This window comes from Zingiber officinale, chromosome 5B (genome assembly GCF_018446385.1).
Source record: "Zingiber officinale cultivar Zhangliang chromosome 5B, Zo_v1.1, whole genome shotgun sequence".
NCBI classification, from domain to species: Eukaryota; Viridiplantae; Streptophyta; class Magnoliopsida; order Zingiberales; family Zingiberaceae; genus Zingiber; species Zingiber officinale.
This window is the reverse complement of record NC_055995.1, coordinates 100097499-100103293: the sequence shown is the minus strand read 5'-3', so window position 1 is coordinate 100103293 and position 5795 is coordinate 100097499. Positions and strand designations below refer to the sequence as shown.

The 5795-nt window shown below is 37.9% G+C and overlaps 1 long non-coding RNA gene across 1 annotated transcript; it reads left to right on the top strand.

Moving 5' to 3' along the window:
• On the top strand, positions 1–1703 carry LOC121985176. Its single transcript, XR_006113075.1, has 2 exons — positions 1–568; positions 654–1703. It is a non-coding gene; the product is annotated as an uncharacterized LOC121985176 (long non-coding RNA).
• Positions 1704–5795: the final 4092 nt, after the last annotated feature.

Here is a 5795-nt window from a genome sequence, read left to right as displayed (position 1 = left end):
TGGTTATAATTCCTCACCGTGCCCTATTCCTCTCTAATCGTCGAATCCTTCCTCACCTTATCTCGTCGCCGCCCCGATTCTTCCTCCTCTCTCACGCCGTGTTTACTCTCTGCTCTTCTTCTTCTCCTCATCTTCTCCAACCGGTGCCCCTTTCTCTTCTTCCGCGTCATCTTCCCTCCTCTGCCGTCGTCTCCTCGTCGCGGAGGTCCTCACCACGCCGATTGTCACGAGAGCACCGTCGGCAGCAGTCCTTCTCTCCGCGAGCCTCACCAACACCAAGCTCTCTGGGCTATCAGGAGGCCCGATCCTCTTCTACTTTCCCCCTTGCGTCTCTGCCCTAGATGCAGCCGGCGTCATCGCATCCGACCACAGTACCTGCAATTTTGGGCGGCTAGCGTCGCCGCCATCTCTTTCACCGGCTGCCACTTCTTCCTCTTCCATCTGCCACCGTCGGAGAGCTGAGTACACAGGAGAGTAGGGTTGTTCTTCCGCGTATCAGCAGTTGCGAGGGGTTACCACGCGTTGCCCCCTTCAATTGTGCCGTGGCCATCCGATCAGCCACAAGGAGGTATGAGATGTTGTCATCTCTATTCCTCTTCCCTGTTTGACAGCCGTCACAACTTATCAACGAATTGGCATCTTCTGGATTGCAGATCCATTGCTGCGGTGACCCCATTTGTGCTTGGATTTGTGCCACTGTCGTGTATCTGTGAATTTTGAGGCGGTGAGGGTTGTTGGACAGATTTACCATCGTCGAAAGAGCCACAAACTGCTGATAAGGGTAGTAATCTGAACCTGATCAGATTTATTAGGTTGTTTCTTTTATCATGTTGGATGTGTGTTATGTTTCTTATTGAATGCTTATATCAAACTTGATCTCCCTTAATTAGAATGCACACACTTGGCTTTAATTGTTTCATGCACCCAACTTGTTTGATAAAATATTCCGTAGTTAGGTTCTAATTTTTGCATGTCATGTGTTCATTTCACGTTCGGTGAAATGTCTCTTTCAATAGTTAGGTTCTATCTGATGCATCTTAGTTTACTTAACTCTTGCTTTGTATTGCTCTTTCAATTGTTAAGTTTTATGTCTTCATTTAAATTCAATTAGGTTAAGTTAGATTAGGTTTCTTTAATGCTCTAGGTTTTGTTCCATGCTTAGTTTCGTTAATTACTTCATGTTGACTATTATTTTCTGCAATTGTATTTTATTCATTAGGTTTGATTTCATAGTTGCTTTGCTATTTCAAATCTTAGTCTTAGAATCCAAAATTTTCTATTATCTTGTATTTGATTTTGTTTTATGTACTTAGAGATTCTAAGTTTAAGATTCAAATTTGAAGAAAATCCTACTTAAGTATTTGTTCACACTGACCTAATTTTTATGGTTTTGTGATGCCTATTGTTTCAGAGCCAAAAGAGTCTTCATGACTTGTTAATTCTTTAGCATTGACAACTATGGACTAATTAGTGGGTGATCATTGATATTGATTATGACTTTTGTATAATTTTAATTTATTTGTATTAAAAATTCTGATATTGTAAGACTTGTTTCATATTTTGATTTGTTAGATTTTCTCAACAAAATTGGTTGGTTCATTAATCTGTACAAGAGAAGCAATTTATCTCATGGAATTCGAAGACAGGGAGGGCAAAAAGAAGAAAATGAAGGCATGCATGTTATTAGCTCGAGGATAGAGGAACAAATTATTGAAAGAGAAAAAAAACTTATTATTATAGAGGGAAGAAAATCTCAAGGAGATGATTTGGAAATGATTCAAGAAATGGAATATACAAATCATTTATATCTAGGAAAATTTGATCTTTATAGTTTGATTATTGGTCAAATTTGTTTGGATAATGTAAATATTTATTTATTTTAATGTTAATTGTATAATACATTTGGAATTAGAAGTTATTTCTTTTTAATAATTTTAATTTATTTGAAATGAAGAATTATTTAAATATATTGATGAAAAATATAAAAATGTAATATAATAATATTTAGTGATAAATTTAAAAATAAAATTATATACAGATTTATAAATAGAATTGTAAACAGATTTATAAACAGGATTAATAACAGATTTAAAATAAAATTAGAGACAGAATTTACATTTGAAATTAATTTTATTTTGTTAACTTGAAACAGATTTATAAACAGTTTTTTCATCCGTTTCAAAAATTAGAGACAGAATATTTCCGTTTCAAAATTAGCTACGGGGCTTTCACTAACGGATTTTTGAGACGGAATATTCCGTCTCAAACTTTCTTTAGAGACGGAAAAATGATTTTCAGAGACAGATTTTTTCGTCTCTAAAGCCCTGTTTTCTTGTAGTGTCACTCGTGATTTACCTCCTCCGTGTTGACCTAGGGACGGGTTGGCGAGGGCGCTGGGGGCGAGCGAATCGCCTTTTTGCCACATGATAAGAAAATAATAATCTTCCCTTATGTGCTAGTCACTATTCCAAAGACTGGTAGTCGTCCGTGATTTACCTTCTCCGTATTAGCCCTGGAAAGGATTGACGGGGGTACTGGGGGCGAGTGTATTCACCTTTTACCATCATGATAAGAAAATAATAATGTCCCCTCGGATGAGTCTAGTGGCTAACGTATGAGGTGTTGTCACAATGAGGTCTGGGGTTCGAATCTCGGCAAAACCGAGGTAAATATCTTCCTTATGTGCTAGTCGCTATTCCAAATGTGAGTAGCCGCCCGTGATTTACCTCCTCCGTGTTGGTCTTGGAAAGGGTTGGCGAGGGCGCTGGGAGCGAGTGTATTCGCCTTTTGCCACAATGATAAGAAAATAATAAGTCTTCTCATAAGATGGTGTGGTGGTGAGACATGAAGTGTTGTAATATGACGAAACTCGCAATGTCTAAAGATATTTTTCTCCCTGCCTTGATCACTTGTACTAATGACTAGTAGTCATCTATAATTTACCTCTTCTGTGTTAACCTAGGGACATATTAACAAGAAAGCTCGGGGCAAGCTTATATCAATTTTGCCACATAATAAGAAAATTAATAATAATAATTTTACCAATCTTCTCTCAATTGATATCTTATAGAACTCTCAAACCTTCTATAATACTAGTATTTGAAAATCACAATGTATTATGTATTATTATTATTATATGAGCAAATATAAAAAAAATATCTCAAATGCATGTTATATACTATAGGAACATTTCGCTGGTTTAGGCATCAGGAGTGATTTCGATCGGTTTATTCAATTTAACTAAATTTTTATTCATCCCTAATGACAATGACAAACTTATGCTCATGAAGATTATGATTCATCTTCTTAGGCCATTACATGGATCGGAGTCTTTGATTCTTATTTCAACACTATCTCGTAAAATTGAACACTAGGTGGACTAGTAGCAATCAAGGAAGATATCATACAAATTTTAAAAATTTGACAAAACAGCTTCTTCCTCTCATCACCAAAGGGAAGTGTCAACCAAAGGGATGGCCAAAAAAATGCTCCTCATGAATCAAGTAGTGTATATAGAGAGAGAAAGTTGTTAGGTTGGGTGACATATGTGGGCGCCTCTCACATGGGGAGGCATCTCCAATCATTGGAGGTGCCTCAGCGCGTGAGAGAGGCCCATGCACTTCGCCCAAGCTAACAAATCGATATATTCGCTCGGTGCACACTCCTGGGTGATCCTCACATGTCCAAACGTCTTGATTCTCAAAAGTGAATCGGAGTGCCTAGAGGTGCATCGGGGTGCCCGGACTTGTGAGAGTCGCCCAGAAGTGTGCACTGAAAGGGTGTGCAAGCTAGATACACACATACAAAATTGATTGTCCAACGCCTCACACAACCATGAGTGAAATCTAACATAGGCTATCTGACGTGGCCAAAACCTAACTTTTTTAATCCCTCTCTTATTTGCATGCAACAACTTTTCTCTATTTTCTTTTAAATTAAATTAAAAAATTTTTTTTCTCCTATGATTGCATGTAACAATCACTGTGGTGCTGATTTTTAAAAGTGTTGTAGCTGCTATAACGTTGTAGCAATTACTACAAAATAACTACTACATGTTGTAGCAACTACTAGCAGTAGCTTCTACAATATATAACAGTTGTTGTGTAGTTATTGCACCGTTGTAATAGCTATTGCATTGTTGTAGCAGCTACTGCACCATTGTATCAGCTACTACACAGTTATAGTAGCTTCTATGAAGTAACTTCTACAATGTTATAGCAGCTACTACATTTGTAGTAGCTACTATATAGTAGCTGCTACAACATTATAGCATCGGTACTACAGTGATTGTTGCATATAATAATAGGAAAGAGAAGATAGAATTTTATTTTAATTTAAGAGAAAAGAGAGAAAAATTATTGCATACAGATGAGCGAGAGATTAAAAAATTGAGTTTTAGCCATGTTAGATCGCCCACATCGGATGTCGTTCATAGTTGCGTAGAAAGCGTCAGGCAAATATATATATATATATATATATATATCAAGAGAGTCCACTTGTAATCCTTTGGTGTTAATAAAAAAAGGTTGGGAGCTTTTTCCTGTACGTTGGTGTGTTCTTGCTGGTGCTTGTCTTGTGCATTCTCTAACACTTCAATGGTGCATTGGTAGACTGAATCAAGTGTGGTTCTTGGTCGCCGCGTAGGAAATTTCTAAGATAGAAATTATCCCTGTGACAACTGGTATCAAAGTGCAAAAGTAGGGTTAGTGGCAACAAAGAAATTAGAGAACGACTTTCTTCTCTTGAATCATTGCTTGGTGCGGTTTCGGATGGAGAGGATGTTTGTAATCTGGTTGCAAAGATGTTCAACTTGGAGGCCAATATGGAGCAAATCCAAGAGTCCCTAATGGAGGAGATGGCGCAAACTTGGACAATGAGGATCTGCGCTATGAGGTTATTGTTTTGTGAAGAGCAATGACTTCTAATGTAGAAACGAAGCCTCATTGTCCGGTGGTTAGAGTTCCTGAACCCAAATCCTTTGGAGGCACATGGAGTGCTAAGGAACTCAAGAATTTTCTATGGGATATGGAGCAGCACTTTGTGGTTGCTAATGTTCATGAAACTAAGAAAGCGACAATTACAAGCATGTATCTTGTTGGTGATGCAAAGCTTTGGTGGCGAACTCACATGGTGGACGATGCAAATGTCGGGCAACATAAGATTGATACTTGGGATCGGTTAAAGAAGGAAATGAAGGATCAATTCCTTCCCGGCAACACCTCATGGCTTGTGCGAGATGGACTAAAACTCCTCAAACAGAGTGGTTTTGTGCAAAACTATGTCAAAGAATTTAGTTCTTTGATGTTGGATATTCAGAATATGTCCGAGGAGGACAAATTGTATAACTTCTTGTATGGTTTGCAACCCTGGGTACAAGTTGAACTTCGAAGGAAAAATGTGAAAAATTTACCTAGTGCACTTGTTGCTGCCGATGCCGTGGTGGATGTTCACATGAGAAAAGATAAAACAGTTCTTCATCTTCCAAATCTAATTTTATCCACAAGGAGAATGGAAGAAGGAGGGCAAAAAAAAGGATCTGGGGAACAAGCAAGGGAAAGGAAAGACGGAACATTCGGTTGCCCGAGGAAAGGATAACTTGAAGAATCAAGGTTATTTCTTATATAATGACCCTCATTTTACCAAAGATTATCCAAAACATGAGAAGTTAAATGCCCTCTTGGTGGAGGATAAAGGGGAAAATTATGAAGAGGAAATTGCTACTCTTGTTAAGCCTTTATAGTTGCCAAATCCAATTATTGATTATGAGTCTATTGAATTACTAACCAATATGTCAT